Source organism: Delphinapterus leucas, chromosome 2 (assembly GCF_059928025.1).
Source record: "Delphinapterus leucas isolate spDelLeu-1000000601 "Yukka" chromosome 2, BTC_Dleu_Yukka2, whole genome shotgun sequence".
Classification (NCBI taxonomy): domain Eukaryota; kingdom Metazoa; phylum Chordata; class Mammalia; order Artiodactyla; family Monodontidae; genus Delphinapterus; species Delphinapterus leucas.
Genome location: NC_143130.1, coordinates 171,647,398 through 171,668,205, shown reverse-complemented (window position 1 = coordinate 171,668,205; position 20,808 = coordinate 171,647,398). Strand labels below are relative to the sequence as shown.

The window sequence follows — 20,808 nt, the reverse complement described above, 5'->3', positions numbered from 1 at the left end:
TAATTTATCCCTCCCCGTCATGTTTCCCCTCTGGTAAGTTTTTTTTTGAAATCTGTGAGTCTCTTTCTGTTTTGTAAATAAGTTCGTTTATATCATTTTTAAAAAAATTAGATTCCACATATGAGTGATATCATATATTTGTCTTTCTCTGTCTGACTTACTTAGTATGATAATCTCTAGGTCCATCCACGTTGCTGCAAATAGCATTATTTCATTTTTTTATGGCTGAGTAATATTCCGTTGTATATGTACCACGTCTTCTTTATCCATTCCTCTGTTGGTGGACATTTAGGTTGCTTCCATGTCTTCTTGGCTATTGTAAATAGTGCTGCAATGAACAATGGGGTGCGTGTATCTTTTTGCATTTTCGTTTTCTCTGGATATATGCCCAGGAGTGGGATTGCTGTATCATATGGTAGTTCTATTTTTAGTTTTTTAAGGAACATTTAATGCTTTTCTTGAGGGAGAGCCACTGTTTAAAGTTTGGAAGTCCCAGGCCATCTCTCTCTCTCTCTCTCTCTCTCTCTCTCTCTCTCTCTCTCTGAATGGGTATGTGTGTTTTCATTAAACAATGCATCGTGAACAACTCATGAACTTCTCCATGTGTCATGTAGATCAGTCTCCTGCTCTCAGTGGGAACCAGTGTGCCTGATTTCTTGACCCATCTCCTTATTGCTACTTAGGAAGATACCTCTGATCTTTAACTGTCACAGCTGACACTCAGAGACCACTGTGCAAGGCTCCTATTTGCCCTTTCCCCTGGGGGACAGGATCCCGCAGGAGGACTTGCTGGCTAGTCACACTGCCCCCCTGCAGGTGTCAGTCTTAGCTGTGCCAGGCTGAGAGGTGGGGGTGACGACAGCCTGGCACAGCCTGTCTCTCGCTAATAGAGAGGTTGGCATGTTTTGTACTGCTTGTTGGCGTTTCTTCTCTCTTACGTGAATTGCCTGTTCATACCCTTCATTTATCGATGGGACCGTTGGCCCTTTACTGTCAGAGCTTTAAGCCGGCCAGGGTGACCTCGGGCCTTTATGTGTGCTCCAAATGTTTTCTCTCAAGCTGTCATTTGTATTTCCACTTTATCTGTGGTCTTTTGCTGTATAGAACGTTTACTCTTTATGGAGTAAAATTTGTGAATCTATTTCTCAAAGGCTTCCGGATTCTGTCTTGCTTAGAAGGGCCTGCTCTACTCCAAGATTATGACACTAGTTGTCTGTACTTTTTTCTAGTACTTTTATAGTTTGATTGATTGCATGTTGGTCTTTAATCCATCTGGAATTTATTTTAGGGTGATGTAAGAGTTTACTTTTACATTTTTCAAAGTGACGGTCAGTTGTTTCAATGCTCTTTACTATATAATCAATCACCCCCCGCCACTGATTTGTAATATAGCATTATCTCTATTTTTCTTGACATCCTATCCCTATCTATCTATCTATCTATCTATCTATCTATCATCTCCCCCTTGGTTGCGTTCCATTGGTTCATTTGTCTGTTACCATGCTGTGTAACTAGCCTAGTTTTATGGTACCTCTGAATATCTGATGGGGTAATATCTTGTTCTCCTCCGTTAGTTTTTTTCCCTCCATAAATTTAGCAGCTAATTTTGTTTTGCCATTTAATTTTTAACTCCCAGAGAAGTAAATATCTGTTGGTATTTTGATTGGAATCACACTGAACTTTATAGATTAATTTGCAGAGAATGCATCTTTACAATACTGAGTATCACCATCCAGGAGTATGGTGTATCAGTTACCTCTTGCTGTCTAACAAAGCATCCCGAAACTCAGTGGGCTTAAAACACATCTATTTATTATTGGTCCATAAGTTGGCTGGACATGGCGGATCTGGGCTGGGCTTGTCTGGGTAGCTCCCCTTCAAGTTATAGATACATCTGGTTGGGCTTAGCTCCTCACTGAAGTTGGGGCTTAGGTCGGCTCCCTTTTTATTCCTTTTGGGCATCAGGTCTGGGATAAGCTTCTTTCATGGAAATGGGAGAGATGCAGGAAAGCAAGCAGAAGTCTCTTAAGACCTAGGCTCCAAATTGCACACTGTTACTTCTGCTTACATGCTGTTGGCCAAAGCAAGTCACATGGTTTAGCCTAGAATCAAGGGATGGAGGAATATACTCTGCCCGCAAGGAGGCCAAGGTAAGGAATGGATTCAGATAGAGATGAAGAATTGGGGCCAGTAATGCAGTTGACCTCAGGGTATACCTTGTATTTAGCTAGTTCTTCCTTTTTTGTTTTTTAGTAAAGTTTTATGGTGTTTTGCATATAAATTGCACAATGCTCATTAGGTTTATTCCTAGGTATTTTACAGTTCTCATTGTGTTAGTGAGATCTTTTTTCCATTACACATTACAATCGTGTTTTTTTGGCATACAGAGAAATAATCGATTTTTGTTTTTTTATATCATATCCAACCACTTTATCAAACTCTTACAGGTTCAGCATGATATTCAGTGGATTTACTAGGTGGATAATCATATTATCTGAAACTATAATAATTTTGCCTGTTCTTTTCCTATATTTGTTTCTCTTATTTCTTTTCCTTACCTTATTGCATGCACCAAGTCCTCCAGAAAATAGTGAATGTCCTGGTGTTGTTGGCAGGCATCCTTGTTTTCTTTAAAGGGATTGCTTCTGGGTTCCGCTGACAAATATTATATTTGCTCTTGGTTGTCCCATGACAAATAACGGTAAATACTTAAAGTGAAATAGGCCTCCTAGAAAATTAAAAAGTTTCAAAGTCAGTGTGAGCAAGGTACATCCATGCAGTAACGAATTGTTAGTTTGCAATCTTTTGGCTGCAAGAAACAGATATCAACTCAACCCACCTTAATTTAAAAACAAAAACAAAAACAAAACGGCACTTATTATAAGGATGTAGGGCAGGAGCGCAGGTAAGCTTTTTTTTTAATATGGAATGCTTCACAAATTTGCATGTCATCCTTGTGCAGGGGTCATGCTAATCTTCTCTGTATTGTTCCACTTTTAGTATATGTGCTGCCAAGGTGAGCCCAGAGCTAAGCTTGATGAAGGCCTTAGAAGGTCACTCAGGTTCTCCCTTCGTCTCTCATCTCCATTCCTTTTTGTGTCTCTGCTTTATTTTTATGTCCCTGCAGACCTACGTTCTCTGTTCCCCATGTCACAGGGCAAACCATGCTTACCAGCCACATGAACAAGGTCTCATTCCTTCTTTCTCTGTCTCTCATCACTCTCTCTATCTCTCCATGACTCAACTCCAGATTCTAAGGGAAGGAACTCTGATCAGCCCTAAATGAGTTGGATGTGCTCCCCCTTCCCCCCAAAAACTCCATGGTCAGGGCACAGAAATGCTTCATTCTACCTGGTCAAGAGCATCCCCCCCTCTGGATCTGGGGAGGTAAGGGGAGGTTGTTTTGGATGGAAGACATTCCATAGATGTCACTTGTACAGAGAGTGCCCCCAACACAGTGGTAGGAGTACTGGATTTAGAGCTGAGAGACTTCAAGCCAAATCCTGACTCTGCTTTGGACTCTCTCTTTGACCTTGGAAACATCAACAGCCCCCAGCCCTCAGCTTCCCTATTTTTTCCAGCTTTATCGGCAAATAAAAATTGTAACTATATTTAATGTGTACAATGTAATATTTTGATATACAAATATGTTGTAAAATAATTACTACAATCAAGCGAATTAATACATCATCACCTCACATTGTTAACTTTTTTTTTTTTTTTTGGTGTGGCAAGAACATATATGATCTACTCTCTTAGCAAATTTCCAGTGCACGATACAGTATTATTCACTATAGTCACCATGCTGTACATTAAATCTCCAGAACTTATTCATCCTGCATAACTGAAACTTTGTACCCTATGGCTAACATCTCCCCATTCCCCTCCTACCCTCAGTGCCTGGCAACCACCATTCTACTCTCTGCTTCTATGAGTTTGACTTTTTCAGATTCCACTTCTAAGTGAAATCATGCACTATTTGTCTGTGTCTATCCTATTTCACTAAGCATAATGTCCTTCAGGCTTATCAAGGTTGTCCCAAATGGCAGAATCTCCTTTTTTAAGGGTGAATAATATTCCATTATATTAATATATACATACCACATTTTCTTTATCCATTGACACACACTTAGATTGATTCCATATCTTAATTATGGTGAATAAGCATATTCCCCCATTTTAAACATTGAATTAACATCGTCTGTGCTTCTTCCTTGCAGGGCTATTGGGAGAAAGCAATGTATTATTTAATGTGAAAGTATTTTTTGCCCCATAATTACATAATTGTATAATTGCTGTGATGATTTCTTCTTCTGTTTTCTTCCCCTTCCTCCTTCATACTAAAATATAACTTGTTTCCTCATCATTATAAAAAATGTACAGTATTATTGCCGGAAAACAAAGGGAAAGCCAGTGCCAAAAAAAAAGATAATAAAACACCCTGAATCCTGCTGTCAACACTATGTCATAAACGGGTTGTGACCTCGGTTTTCTCTCCTTTTTCCTTTTTTTTTCTACATTCACTGTTTTTCTTTTTATTTACTTATTTATTTATTTTGACTGTGTTGGGTCTTCATTACTATGCATGGGCTTTCTCTAGTTGCAGCACGGGGGCTACTCTTCGTTGTGGTGTACGGGCTTCTCATTGCAGTGGCTTCTCTTGTTGTGGAGCACGGGCTCTAGGCGTGTGGGCTTCAGTAGTTGTGGCACGCGGGCTCAGTAGTTGTGGTGCATGGGCTTAGTTGCTCCGTGACATGTGGCATCTTCCAGACCAGGGCTGGAACCCGTGTCCCCTGCACTGGCAGGCAGATTCTTAACCACTGCGCCACCAGGGAAGTCCCCATTCTCTTTTTTAAAACAAAACTAGAATCATTCAAGGGAGGTCTTTGTCCCAAGTATCTCCTCCTCTGGGGTCTGAGTGGGAGTGGCACTTGGAGGTAGAATCATTAGGGACCCAACATTTTGGAGAGAAAATGAGAGAGGAGGGTGAGGGGAAACCAGCCTGGACCTCTCACACTGCCTGTTCCCCCACTGTGGGCTTTCCTTCTTCTCTCCTTCCAGGTTCCTTCGAGGGGCCAAGGGACCGCTGCTGGGTGGGGGTGGGCTGAAAGCAACACCCCTCCTGTCTCCCCCATTCTCCTCTCTCAACGTGCATCTTCTCAACCTCCCCGACCTGTGAGGCAAAACTCCACCGGCCTTCCTCTTACCTCCAGACTCTGCCATCTCTTTATGACTTTTTTCACCAAGAGCACCCACCCAATTTAACTTATCCCACTAAAACTGTACGGACATCCACTGGTGGGGAGACCCTACAGGAGTCTGGGCTTGGGCAACGAAGCCACTCCTGACTCTGCTGACGTACCTGACCTGTCAGAGGCCATGGGCCATGCTGGTGGAGCATTATTTTGGCCTCCTTTTTAGGCTGCTGGGGAAGAGGGGGTGGGGTCCTGGGGGCGGCCAGATTTTGGGGAGTGGGATGTGCTTTCCAGGAAGGTGGGTGAAGATTTATGCCACAAGCCTAGGAAAGATACAAAGAAAAAGCACAATATGCCCATTGGTTAAAAACTTGGGCTCTGAGTTCAGACTGGGGCCCTGAGATCATGGGACAGTCATTTAATCTCCAAACCTCAGTTTCCTCATCTGTGAAATGGGAATGTCGAGGGTCTGATCGGGGGAAGTAACGCCCGATTTGTAGCGTTTGCCAGCTTCCATGGTATAAACACTCTCATCGTGGATGATTTCAAACCACCAACATGAAGCCAGGGAAGGCAGAGCTGGGAAGAGACTACAGCCACACACCATGATATACCATTTCCAACACACTGATACAATGTTTGTCAATAGCTCCCAAAGCATAGGTGATAGTAAAATGTAGTAGAATAATTAGGAAGTGACGAGTTTTGAGTACGTATTACCTATGCTTTTAATATAATTTACTTAATTGTAAGTTCATATACTTTAATTTTTAATAATAGCTATGTTTAACAGACAGCTCACAAAGTTTCCAAAAATTTAACAATTTGCTCGTGAGAGTCCATAGGAGCTGACGTAGGCACAGGCACGATGGGTCGTCCCAGGGATTCAATGAAATAAGCAGAGAACCCAGCGTCGTGCTTGCCGTGTCACGGGGCATCTCAAACCTTGGTGTGTGTAGCCTCGTCTACAGGGCTGATGAAGGACCCAGAGGCTCAAGTGAGCTGAAGTAAGATGAGGCCTGGGCCTTCGTGGTTTTTCCAGATTCCCAGGTGATTTTGATATGACCTGAGTTTGAAAACCACTGGTATGTGGTGGTAGAATATGAGGGCGCCCGATAAATATTAGCTTGAACTGTACCAAGTTGTCAATATCCTGCTGACCTGTTCAGTTGGTAATTTCACATGATTCAGCCTAGTAACTCTTCCCTGTTCCTGATTGGAACTGGTACAGAAATTACAGAAATAAAGCAGGTGGAAAATGGACATACAGATGAGGCTGGTATTGAGAACGTGGCCTCCACCTATGGGCCGTTGGCTCCCTAAGACTGCGCCCCGGAAGGAAGCACTTCCCGGGGTGGGGGTCACAGGACACGTGGGGTTGAGCCAGAGGAGTGAAGCAGGTGGTCCCACGGGGAACCGCCCATCCTGTTAGCCAGTCCACTTCCCAGACTCACCAGTCAGGTAGCCAGGGCTGATCTGCCAAAAAAAGAGTCAACAACTGATATGGGGCATGAAATACACCCTTTTCTCTCCTCTCCAAGACGTAGTGCAGCCTTGGTCCTCAAGATGTGGTCCGTGGGTCAGCAGCATTGGACTCACCTGGGAGCTTGATAGAAATGCACCCCGACCTGAGGCCCACAGATCCAGATGCTAGACCCCCAGGGATGCCCGTGCACATTCACGTTCCGTCCTGGAGGAAGCAGATGACTCACATGGAAAGGAATAGGCGCTCCTGGATGATGAGCAACGTGAGTTCCCCGAGGGTGGGGTCCAGTCTGTTTCGGTTTTGTTGTTGTTATTAAAGGCTTTATTGAGGTACAGTTTACATCTTATAAAATACACCCATTTTAAGTATATGAATTATATACTTAATTATATACTTACTATTTTTAGCATATTTACAGATTGGTGCCACCATCACCACGATCTAATTTTAGAACATTTCCATCATCCCCAAAAGAATTCTTGTGCCCATCTGCAGTCATTCCCCATTTCCACTCCCAGCCTTAAGCAAACAGTAATCTACTTTCTATCTCTTTAGACTTTTTTGGACATTTCATATAGATGGAATCATACAATACGTGTTGTTTTTTTCCCCCATCTTTAATGAGATATAATTGACCGATAACACTGTGTAAGTTTAAGGTGTACGGTGTGTAGATTTTATACATTTATGTATCGCAAAATGATTGCCCCATAGCATTAGCTAACACCTCCATACCGACACTTAATTACCCTTTTGGTTTTGTGGTGAGGGTATTTGAGATCTACTCTCACAGAAACTTTGAAATATGCAATTCAGTGTTGTTAGCTATAGTCAGCAAGTATGTAATACAGTGTTGTTAGCTGTAGTACATGACATCCGCAGAATTTATTCATCTTATAACTGGAAGTTTGTACCTTTGACCAACATTTCCCCATTTCCCCCACTGCCCAAGGCCTTGGTCTGGTTTGTTCATTGCTTTATTCTTAGCACCCGAAACAGTGTGGATGGAATCAACGTGGGTTTGTGTGTTTTGGTGGGAAAGGTGGGGACCCGGATCTGGACTCAGGGGAGGGATTAGCATCCCTGCTGGGCCGCTTGCCGACTGTGGAAACTTGTACCAGACATTTAATATCTCTGGGGCTCCGTATTCCTGTCTGCAAAATGGGATTAGCAACAACTGCCTTAAAGGGTTGCTGCGAGAAGAAAATGAGATAATACTGCCGCCTGGGAGCACTTAGCACTTAGAACTGAGTGGTGAATACATGCAACACAGTCTCTAAAAACCCTGTGCCCGAGGGTGTGTGTGTGTGTGACTCTGTGTATGTTTCCGTGTGTGCGTGTGTATGACTCTTTGTATGTTTCTGTCTGTGTCTCTCTGTGTGTGTGTGTGACTCTGGTATATTTCTGTGCGTGTGTATGTGTGTGTGTGAGTGTCTGTTTGTGCATGGAGATGGGGTGAGAGGTGGGTGGAAGGAGTAGGGGCAGACCAGAAGGTAGAAATCCCCCAGATTTGGGTTTGGGGAGCCCATAATTTAAACTCACATCTCCTGGGTGACCTTTGAGTCCAGCGGCCTCTTTGGGGATTATAGCCCAAGATGGTTTTCATATTTTCAGGTTTCTTTCCCTTTCTGGTGTTCTTCTTCTCTCCTGGACCACAGTTCTGCCTCTGCTGCTGCCTCTGTTGCAAGCCTGTGTGCAGGGTCCTGGTTGTTCCAGTGCCCGGATCTCAGTGACAGAGTTTTTCCCTCTGTTTATCCAGCAGTCACACCTGATTAATCTAAATCAATTTGCAAATGTCTTTATTTACATGGAAAATTCTTTGGATAAATAAGAATCCTGTGATATAGTTCACACTGGAACAAAAAAATCCCACCTCCTTAAAAAAGTTTCCTGACATGCAGGCACCCAGGCCATCCCAGACCATTTTCAGTGTGGCCAAGTGGAACCTGTGGTTGTTCGGCCTGATGTGAGTACAGAATGAGTCCTTTACAAGTTTCTCTAGAACATGCTCCTCCTACTTCAGATTGTCAAGGTCGTGGTAAATCATCAGAATCTGGCCCGTGTGAGCCCCTTTGGAGGTCAGGACTCTAGGGGACTGGGGCCCCTGTAAGAAAGTACCACAAACTGAGTGGCTTAAACAACAGAAATTTATTCTCTTGTATAGATCTGGAGGCTGGAAGTCCAAAATCTAGGTGTCGGCAGGGCCGTGCTCCTTCCAGTGGCTCTAAGGGGGGGATCCTTCCTTGCCACTCCTAGCTTCTGGTGGTGGCTGGCAATCCTCGGCATTCCTTGGCTTGTAGCTGCATCCCTCCCTTCTCTGTCTCCATCATCACATGGCGTCCGCTCCTGTGTGTTTCTCTCTTTGTCTCTTCTCCTTTTCTTATAAGGACCCCGGTCCTATTGGATTAGAGGTCTGTCCTATTCCATTATGATTTCATCCTCACTAATTACATCTGCAATGATGTATTTCCTGCTATTCTGAGGTCCTGGGTTAGGACCTCAACACATCATTTGGGGGGAACACAGTTTGCTCTTTGTTTTGTTTTGTTTTGTTTTTGGTCGCACGGTGCAGCATGCAGGATCTTAGTTCCCCAACCAGGGATTGACCCCATGCCCCCTGCATTGGGAGCATGGAGTCTTAACCACTGGACCACCAGGAAAGCCCTTGGGGAGACACAGTTTAACCCATAACAGAAAGAGGTTTGGGGTCGGGACATCTGGTTTCACATCCCAGCCATGCTTTTTGCTGACCGTGGGCAGATGGTTTTCTCCTTGAGACTTGTTTCCTGTCTCTGGACGATGACTGTAACAGGCTCTGCCTGACAGGACTGACCTGTGATCAAATGAGATGATGTAAATTGCTCGGCCTAGAGCCCAACCTCCATAGCATTTCTTCTGTCTCCTTCCTACAGGCCAAACTGGGAAATATTTGTCTTCTAAGCTTCCCATGAGAAAAGTTTGCAGTATCTGGAAGAGTTTCTGTGGCAAATGAAATCCACGTTCACATTTTCAGAATGCACAGTGCCATGTGGATTGGATAGTAAGGAGAGTCAGTCCTTAAGTGCCATCCTAAACCAACAACCATCCACCCGGTTGTTGCAGATGACGCGGGAGCCCACTGGATTCACTGGGCTTCAGGAGTGCTGTAGTCTGCTAACATTTATGAACATAGAGCTGTTACTAAATAAAAGAGCTTAAAAAACCCCACGAGACGTGAGATCCCTCATTATTCAAATCTGGAAGTCAGTTTTGCCTCTGTGCTCCCTCTGAGCCTTGAATACACCCCATAGGGCCCTGATGTGGTATTGAAACTGTGATTCTGTTTCCCTATAAACTATGAGTCCTGAGAGCAGGGTGACGGTGCTATTTATTTCTCTACCCAGAATGTTCCAGTTATTTATTGCCATATAACAAACCACACTGAAACTTAGTGGTTTAAAATAACATGTCATTACCTCGAGGCTTGCGGACGTTGAGTAGGCTCAGCTGGGCGGTTTTCACATGACACAGTTGTGATGGGAGGGGGGCTGGGGTTGGACTCATCGGAGGGACTCGCTACGTGGCTTCTCCCGCATAGTGACTTCTGGGTGGTTGGAGTCCTTCTGGGGATTCAGAGCTCCAAAGCATATGCCTGAAAAAGACAGAGCCAGGTAGAGTCTGTATGGCTCTTATGAATGAGCCTCCAAACCCAAGCTGGGTCTCTTCTAAGAGAGTCACAGAGGCCAGCGCATAGTCAAAGGGAGGCCAATCAGACATGCCTTTTAATGGGAGGAGCATCAGAGAATTTACAGGCATGTCTTTTTTTCTTGCGGTACGTGGGCCTCTCACTGCTGTGGCCTCTCCCGTTGCGGAGCACAGGCTCCGGACACGCAGGCTCAGCGGCCATGGCTCACGGGCCCAGCCGCTCCGTGGCATGTGGGATCTTCCTGGACCGGGGCACGAACCCGTGTCCCCTGCATCGGCAGGCGGACCCTCAGCCACTGCGCCACCAGGGAAGCCCTACAGGTATGTTTTAAGACCTTCATGGAATAGGCAAGGGAGTTGCTGTCTTACTTTTTAATTTTTAAAAAAGGTGACAAGAATGCTTCTCAAGCAGTTCCCAATCCAAATGTTAGGTATAAATTAAACTACTGTTGAATTCTAAAGATGCTGATCCATGTTAGCATGCTAGATTCTTTTTTTTTTTTTTTAAAGAAACTCAGAATTGGGCAATTAGTTAGATCTTAGCCTCTTAGGAAATCATCACACACACAAAAAAAGAGTTATGTATTACTGCTGACACCCATGAGTCATTTTTATCACCCAATGAAAGGTCTAGTTTCGTTAAAAACACTTGGAGGATTAATCTAATATGAAGTTGCTACAACTACAAGCATAAACTTTTTGTTCTTTATCTTATCTCAAGATTTTCTTTTTTCTTTGTCATTATAAAAGAGGATTATTACTAGTGTGAGGGCAGACCTCACAGAGAGCACACAGTAGGTGCTCAATATGTGTCTGCAGAATTGACTTGCTGTAAAACTGTATCAGTGAATTCCAATCTATAGTTAAGCAGACATTGTCTAAGCGATGGCCATAGGAACAGCTGGTCTTAGTATATACCCTGAAGGCTCAAAGCTTGCTTTATCATAGAGCTGGATGAGAATAATTGTGGTGTACAGTATTAGGGTTCCCTCAGAGAAGCAGAATAGCTGTGAGTGTCATAGGGGATTTATTATAGGCATTTGACCTTACACATCCTGGGAACCAGTTAAACTGTCTACGTCCGTGTGTCGTCCCCAAGTCTGCTGTGGGTCTGCGGCCAGCAGGGTTGGCAACAGGAAAAGAAGATGACCTCGCAGTGGGGAGAATGAGGTCAATTTCAAAGCCAGGAGGATATGCTGAAACCCCCAGGAGGCTGTGTCTCATTGGATCTCCAGTTGGTCTTTTATTTCCTCAAAGCCCACAACCCTGATGCTTTAAGGTGAGCTGCAGACGAGCTGGTACTTCCCCAGAGAAGCACCTGGCCCAGGTGGACACGAACAGGTTCATTCACATAAAGTGACCCAGGATTTGGGACCCCGACAGACAAGTTGAGCAGCAGCTGAGGGAGCTGTGGGTGTGGATGCTGCTGCCTCCCCAAAGTGAGCCAGAAGACCCGTAATGATGGGTGTGAGCCCCAGTACCATCTGCTCCACACCCTCCATGGGGGCTGGGGGTGCAGAATTCATGTTGAACAGGTGGTCTTTTCTTCCTGTGCAGGGAAGAGGGTACACACGCCCATGGTTGGTAGACATGCAGTTACTACAACCTCTCGGGGAGTAACTTGGCAAAATGTATTAAAATTACATGCACATGCCCCATTGACCCAGAATCCCACTCCTGGGAATCCTTATACTAATAATGTAAGCATATATGTTCAACGTTGAATAAATTGTGGATAATTCATAGTAACAGATCGTTCTCAATAGTTCATTAAAAATAGTGAATTAGCACAATATCTCGGGACCTGGAGCAATTTGCATGAGGTATTAAAAGAGAAGCTGGAGCAGAGTGTGTATGCTTTGAACCTATGTTCTCCTAAAGCAATGACAGAAATATTTTGTATATGTATATATACATGTATGTGTGGTCTTATATGTTTAGAAATAATTTTACAAGCATAGGGAAATATGGAAAAGGTCAATACTAGGTTGCTAAGGTTGGTTAAGTGTGGTGGGGTGGGGTGAGGAAGTGGACAGGGAGCCACATGAAGAGAAAAAGGCAAATGTAAGACTGGGCCAAACACAGCTCTAACACCATTTGATGAAGATGATCTCTCTTAAACCATCAATCAGGGTTATGTGTGTGTGTTTATACGTAATTTATCTCTATGAATACTCTATACCTTGAAGTGTATTTAGCCTGTTATTAATATAGTCACTCCATCCTTCTAAGTCTTACTTTTTACATGACAAATTATTTTCCATCACTTTTCCATTCACTTTCAATCTGTGTGCCTTTATAATTAAAGTGCATCACTTTTAGACAAGCTGAAGTTGGGTCTCTTTTATCCATTCTGACCATTCTACTTTTTAATTGGAGTGTTTAGACCATTAACATTTAATATGATTATTGATGGGATTGGCTTTATTTAATTTATTATTTCTTTTCTGTTTGTCCCTCTGCTACTTTTTAACTGTTTTTAAGAATAATTTTAAATTCCCAGAGAAGGTACAAAGATAACTACAGACTGAATGTTTGTGTCCCCCCCTCCATATTTATGAAAGTTGGAATCCTAACCCTTGATGTGATGGTTTTTGGAGGTGGGGCATTTGGGAGGTGAATAGGTCATGAGGAGGGAGCCCTCATGAAGGGGATTAGTGCCATTATGAAAGAGGAGGAAACACAGGATCCCTCTCTTTCTTTTTGTTGTGAGGATACAACAAGAAAATGGCCATCTGCAAACCAGGAAGAGGACTGTCACCGGAACCCAACCATGCTGGCACCCTGATCTTGGACTTCCAGCCTCCAGAACTCTGAGAAATAAATTTCTGTTGGATATAAGCCACCCAGATTATGGTATTCTGTTATAGCAGCCTGAACAGACTGAAACACTAGTACAGAGAGTTTTGTTTCCCCCTATTGTTAACATCTTACACTATAACTTACAATGGTACAATTGTCACAAGTAAGAAGCCAACATTGGCACATTACTGTAAACTAGACTCCAGACTTTATTTGGATTTCACCAGTTTTTCCATTAATGTCCTCTTTCCAATACAGGGTATCACGTTGCATTTAGTCATCATGCCCTCTTAGTCACCTTTGGTCTGTGATAGTTTCTCAGTCTTTCCTTGTTTTTCATGATGTTGATTGACAGTCTTGAGGAGTCCTGGCCAGGTATCCTATAGAATATTTTCCAACTTGGGCTTGTCTGATGTTTTTCTCATGCTTAGACGGGGTTTTGGAGTCTTGGAAAGACTACCGTGGATGTGAAGTACCTTTCTCATCACATCGTATCAGAGGGTTCATATCATATCAACATGACTCATCACTGGTGATGTTGAGCTTTATCACTTGGTCAAGGTGGTGTTTGCCAGGCTTCTCCACTGTAAAGGTACTATTTTCCCTTTTTTATACCCTCCTCTTTGGAAGCCAGTCACTAAATCTCGTCCACCCTCAAAGGAATTAACCTCTACATCCTAGAGAGGGAGCTTCTACATATATTATTTGAAATTCTTTTGTAAGGAAGATTTGTTTCTTGTTCCTATTTATTCCATCATTTGTTTATATTATTAATAGTATGGACTCACGTATATTTCTTTTATACTTTGGGTTATAATTTAGTTCTGTGTTATTTATTTTGTTGTTCAAATTGTTCCAGCTTTGGTCACTGGGAGCACTTTCAGGTTGGTTCCTGTGTCCCTTTGACTTGTCCCTATTCTAAAGTTTTATGATTGGATCTACCCTGAACTTTTCAACTTTTCAGCTATATGAGCCAATAAGAATCCCCTCCATACTTTTTATTGCTTAACTTAATTGAGTTGGATATCTGTCAACTGCAAGCGAAAACAGACCTGATATAATGTATACTATATATATCTGATATGTAACAGATGTAATATATGCCAGACTCAGATAAAGTAGGACTGTTAAAATTATTATTGAGGATTATTAAGCAAATATTAAAATAAGCGGAAAAATGATCATACCCCAAATTTAGGCCAATAGAGTTACTGGTCTTGAACAGATAACTTAACTTTGAATTTCCTGGCAGCCAAAGCAAAAATAGAAATATGATGAGTTATATAACACTTGTCTGATTAAAGGAAACATACCAACCTCTTAAGAGAGATAAAGTTATCCTTGATTCAAATGTCACAAATATTTTCTCATGAGGATCATTACTTGTGAGACTATTAAGCTGCACAAGGATTTTCCTAAAGATGCCATAACATTCCAATATAAAAGCAAAAGACCTTATTATTTCAGTGCAATTTAGTAAAGGCATTTCTGTAAGACGTTAAGTTCTTATACTCTATAAACTTGATATACACTGAGCACTTAGGAAACTGGAGGAATGGATCAATAGTCTGTCTTAGACTATATTTTCCAAATACCCTTGGATATTTGAAGGATAGAAGCCAAACTATTTCTGTAAAAATAATACACACAGCACACACATATTACTTAAAGGGTAGTCTCTCGGTCAGGTACACACACACACACACACACACACACACACACACACAGAGCCTGGCAGGGTTGAATCTCAGTTTGTAGCTGTTCAGAATAAGACTAGTAAGAAAAACATTCATCTCTGAGGAGGAGTATAAACTGTAGAGATAAAAAAAAAAAAAAATCTCTAGGCCAGGATTCCAGCTCTAGTATTTGGACTGGAGACTTAACATTTCAGTTTCCACTGATGCTAGTGAATTTTGTGTCTATTTCTCTACCTATCAAGCCCAACAAACTCCTTCTAACTTTTCTGCAGCATTTAGTGAGATTATTCCTGAAGAAAGTGCTCCTAACACACTAAGGTTAATAGGTTTGAATGCAAGGGGAAGTGAGCCCAAAGAAAATCCCCTCCCAGGGAATTCCCTGGCAGTGCAGTGGTTAGCACTCAGCGCTTTCACTGCCGAGGGCCCGGGTTCAATCGGGGAACTAAGATCCTGCAAGCCACAGGGTGCAGCCAAGAAAAAAAAAAAAAGAAAATCCCCTCCCAGATATTTGCTTTCATTCCCGTTGCTTTTCCCCTTCCTCACAACTTCAAATGTGCTGCACCTTGGCATTTGCAGGCTAAAACTCCCTGCCGGGCATTCCATGCCTGGCCCCTCTGGATCTACATCAGAGCTCCAAACCCACGTTTCATCTGCATTCAGGGGCCCACCTCACAGGGAGCTGGCCCACCTCCTGACTTGGATGCCATCTCCAGAAAGGTTTACCTTCCAGAAGCTAAGTGAATTAATCCATTTACCGAGGGTTTGGCTGCCTCTGGCCTTCTAATGGTATTTTCCTGTCAGGGACCAGCTGTCTCTTCTGTCATTGAGTTTCTATAGCGCTGTAGGATTTAAAGCAGGATAGATTAGCCTAAGCGAAAGACTTTGAATCACATCGCTCCAGTAGAGCTTAGGAGTTCCAGTTCCTAGGGAGGCTGTTGGCTTGGAAGGAACCCCAAATAGCATCCCGAACCCAGGCCTTCGAGGAACAATTTGTTCAAAACACTCGAAGGCTGATCTAAGTCAGCATGGCCAAAATGTGGACCAGCCATACACTGCACACCAGTCAGCCTAACATCTGTATGACGGTTTACTTGATACTTCTTCAAATCGTTTTGTGTTTTAAAACTTAAATGCATTTATTTAAATATGAGATTAGGGAGCGGGACGTTCGGCTTGCGAACGGGAACCTCTTAGTCGTGCACGGAGAAAGTACGATTTAGAAATGGGTGATGTTGAGGAGGGCAAGAAGATTTCTGTTCAGAAGTGTGCCCAGTGCCATACTGTGGAAAAGGGAGGCAAGCACAAGACTGGGCCAAATCTCCATGGTCTGTTTGGGCAAAAGACAGGTCAGGCTGTCGGATTCTCTTACACAGATGCCAACAAGAACGAAGGCATCACCTGGGGAGAGGAGACGCTGATGGAGTATTTGGAGAATCCCAAGAAGTACATCCCTGGAACAAAAATGATCTTCGCTGGCATTAAGAAGAAGGGAGAAAGGGCAGACTTGATAGCGTATCTCAAAAAAGCTACTAATGCATAATCGTTGGCCACTGCCTTATTTATTATGAAACAGATGTATCATGACTTTTTATGTGTACCATATTTAAATTGATCTCATACACTAGAATTCAGATCATGAATGGCTGATGTAATATTTCTGTCCTGATTTAAATAAGATTGGCTCGTGGCTAAATGAATATGGTCAGCTTTTTGAATTTTGCTAGTAATTCTGGTTCAACAAGTACTATCACTGATTTCCCCTTCTAAAGAGATGATTAAACTTGAATAAGGAAGGTTAAACTTTTCAGGGATATGGTGAATGCCTTCCCAAACCCTATAGGAGATTGGTTTTATATTTAGATTTCTATCAGTGGTTATATTAATATATTTAAATCTTGAGAAGCTCTCTTCACTGTCTCATAGACCAGCAAGAGCCACCTGTGTTTCAGTTGTGTTCATTTGCCTGTTAAGGCAAGGGCTGAAGACACACTTACAATGTCCACTTTGTCTTTTCGGTCTTAACTATGCCAATTTAATTAAAATTCTCTATCTGATAGATTAAATAAATAAATAAATAAGAAACCGCCCGGGCCTGCTCAGCCAGGGCTGCAGGCCCTCCCAGCTCCATGGGGGCTTTGGCTGTGGAGCTGGAAGGCCTTCAGGGGCAAAGGATGGATGTGGTCATTAACTCCAGTGCCTGTCAGAGCCCAAAGGGGGTTCAGAAGGGAGAAATGGGGAGAGGCCAAGCCAGGTGGGCCTAGGCAGTGGACCTCTCATATCTCCATAGGACCACGTTACATCCTTCTCCCACCCACTGCCTCGCACAGCTGCTCCAGACTCAGGGACGGGCAGGGGTAACAGATCGTTATAAAGCAGGTAAACTTGCAGTAATGGAGGGTGGGGCAGTGCTAGAAGCCAGCTGTGGAAAAGACACAGGCCCCATCCACCACATTAAAAAAAAAAAGAGTTGTCAAACATATCTCCCTGATTCCACTTTCTGAAAGTCCACTAGGATTTCCCAAACATGGGGAGAGGCAGGGTATAATGGAAACCACAGCTGCTTCTGGCCTGGAAGTCTGCTTGGGGAACGTCACCCTCACCTAACCTGTCCTCAAGTATTCTTGCAGGTGAACAGCCAACTTCATCAACAGCCCTGGGAGTCTGTAGATGACCTTGTCAAATCACAGGGCTCTCAGATGCTGCTAAGATCCCATCGGGGCAAAACCGAGTGTGTCCCCAGAGGGATTCAGCTTCCTTCATTTCTTCCTGAACTGTTTGTTAATAGTGGAGAACACGCTTGAGGTGGAATCGTTTTGAATTCAGAAACATTCCTTTGTCCCAGAAGTGATTTTGCAGCCAAGGATGTGCACAGCTTTGGAAACTAAGCGGGCTACAGTGGCATTGTGTGGTGGACGTTGGAAGCTGTTGGTTGTGATCCCAGCATCGTCCAGCCTCTGGACTTGAGGGAGGCTGTGCTCCGAATATCAGCCCCCTCAAAACAGCCCCTTCCATATTTGTTCATGCAGGTAGGAGACGGGGCTGAACTCACAGAAGGCTTGCAAAGAAAGATACTGTTATCTTTTCAACATTGGCAGGTGATACCATTTGTGGTACTTTGAAAGGAGACTTTGTAAAAACGAACCAAGGGTGGAAGGACAGGGGTGCACGGACCCATTTCTGCAATTCTGAGGAGTAAAAGTGCCTGACTTTGTTCAGTGAATTGGTTGAAGCCCTGAACCAGCGAAAAGGCTGGATGGCTTTCATTGTAGTGATGGACGCGAACACCTGTGATAATGTGTAGTTAAGTGAACCAGGTATAACTTGACCAGTGAAGGGCTCCAGTACACAGGGCTGGTGGTGGGAGGATCCTGAAGTTCTCACCTTATGCTGGGGAGGGGGTGACGTGGCGGTGTGGAGGGCTAGGAAGTGACCATCTCGGTATCATATGAGACGTTCTCAGTTTAGGGCATAGGATAATTTTCACTGTCTGTACTTTTGTGATTTTTGTGACTGTATGGACCGCCTATAATATATCAATTTTCACTAACCTCATAATAATGCAATGCATCTTTTGCAATTGAATGTTTGGATCCTACTTGTCCTATGATGGTGGGGATTTTAGGTGTTTTGTAATAGAAAACACTGTGATGGGAGGTGTGGTTAAACCCAAGGTCCCAGAAGTATGAATCCTGAAATACACATTTAGAGAGGCACATTCTGACGTTCATAGTAAGGGAAGAGGAAATGGAAAGGGCTCTTTACGTCACTACAGTCAATGGAAAACAAGTATGGCTTCCCGTGCAGAGATGGACATGACCAGTGAAAACTCTGCAACGCTGCTCAATTCTAGCTCACCTGGGGAGGGTTCTCATCCCCAGGACTACGTTCTCTCTGTTAACAAGGATCCTTTTTCTTCTAGAGGTCATCAGAAGTCCTATAAGGGGTTGAACAGGAAGGACCTTTGCAGTGTCATTCAAGGCTGTTTAATGCCCTCTTCCATGTCCCAGTTCTTTGGGGGACATTGGGTGCTGGAACGAGGCCAGACTTTGTGCACATGTCATGCTGGGCTTCAGTCCCAACTCGGCCCTTTTTAGCCACATGACCCTGGGGCAAGTTCCCTTCTCTCTCAGTTTCCCTTCTCCAGAGACTGTGATGCTGATTCCTCCCTTTGAGACCTGTTCACCAGGGATTGGAGATCCCCACTGGCACAGCAGAATGTGCCGGGCACAGTGCCCATTAACACGTAGTAGGTGCTTAGTGGGTGGCTTCAATTGCAGAAAGATCAGGAGGTCCACAGCTGGACAGACTCCAGGTCTGAGTTTCAACAGGTGTGCAGAACACAGTATTTCTTCCCGATGTGCGTGTATCATAAAAATTGCAGAAAAAAAATTTAAAGTCTACCCTAATCTTACGATTCTGACACAGCCATTTTCATTCTCCTTTTGATCCATCATCACCTCTGTAACATTGCTTTTTTTAAAAAAAAAATAAATTTATTTATTTTTGGCTGTGTTAGGTCTTCGTTGCTGCGAGCGGGCTTTCTCTAGTTGCAGCGAACGGGGGCTACCCTTTGTTGCAGTGCATGGGCTCCTCATTGCGGTGGCTCCTCTCGTTGTGGAGCTCAGCTCTAGGCGCGTGGGCTTCAGTAGTTGCGGCACACGGGCTCAGTAGTTGTGGCGCACGGGCTTAGTTGCTCTGCGGCATGTGGGATCTTCCCAGACCAGGGCTCGAACCCGTGTCCCCTGCATTGGCAGGCGATTCTCAACCACTGCGCCACCAGGGAAGCCCCTGTAACATTGCTTTTTGTGCTTAACATTATAATGTGAATGTTTTTCCTTTTGCTACCCAGTCTCTCCCAAATACCATTGAGTGAGGGTTTCTCATTTCTTTATGTGTCCTGATGGCTGGGCCTGGAGATTATCTTCAGTTATCCACAGCTCCATTGACCACTCCAGTGGATCTCGACCCTTAGACCTCACTGTTCAACCCATCACTTCTTATAAGTCTAGAAAACCTTTTCCGATGTACACAGTGAATTCAATATATTATTTCTTTTCATTTTTTTCCCCTTCAAGATTGGATCCTTAGAAAAATTCCCAGGAGAGTTGTCAAAAAAGAACAAAGATAATGGACATTTTAATGGCCTCCAGACAATTGACAAATTGCTTTCAGCTCAACAGTTCAGCAAACATATATGGGGAGTCTACCGCGAGACATGCTTTCTCACCTGTAGTAACAAGACTGACCCATCACTTTGAATGTGTATTTGTTTTACTACAACTAGGCCTAGCACTACATATTACTATGTTTATTTTTTTTTTTCCTGGTTAAATAATACCCTCTGGTTTGTACTGGAGATCTGTTTCTAATAAGTTTTGCCTTGGATTTGATTAATGGGTTTGCATCTTAGCCAGCCATAGGAACCTCCCAAAGCAGCGTCGTGCTGCAAATCAATTCTCTTGCCCAAGCTTCAGTTTTGTCATCCAGAGAACAAAGGGGAATAGATGCCCATTAACTCACGTGCAGCTGCCCTGGGAAAGAGGTGTTATCGTTACCCCATTTTTCTGATGTGGAAACTAAGGCTCGGTGACATTGGGTGACTTGTCCAAGGTTGCTTGTGTGGTTAAGTACCAGCTCTACCTAAATTGTGGGTTCTCCAACATGCTGCATAGTTTGTTCTCAAAGACACTCCAGGGACAGAATTTTGTTGGCAAATGTAGAAGTCCTACAGAGATTAGTTGGGAAGGGGCCAATTTCATCTCTAGGATGGGCCAAAGTGGATTTTTTTTTTTAGTTTTTGTGTCTGCATGGCACCACCGCGTCACCCCTCCAGACCACCTAATTCCTGAAGGTCTGCTTGTGCCTGGTGAAAAAAGTGGGACCCCCCCAGCAGGGATAGATTTGTACTACTACCTAACATGGTTGTGCCCTGGAGCACTTGGAG

At 43.6% G+C, this 20,808-nt stretch overlaps 1 non-coding gene and 1 pseudogene across 1 annotated transcript; one reads left to right on the top strand and one right to left on the bottom strand.

Annotated features, from left to right (window-relative positions):
• Positions 1-2,917: 2,917 nt before the first annotated feature.
• Positions 2,918-3,024, bottom strand: LOC115802955 (U6 spliceosomal RNA). Its single transcript, XR_004023543.1, has one exon. It is a non-coding gene; the product is annotated as a U6 spliceosomal RNA (small nuclear RNA).
• A 13,044-nt stretch (positions 3,025-16,068) lies between these two features.
• On the top strand, positions 16,069-16,564 carry LOC111175930 (cytochrome c pseudogene; annotated as a pseudogene).
• Positions 16,565-20,808: the final 4,244 nt, after the last annotated feature.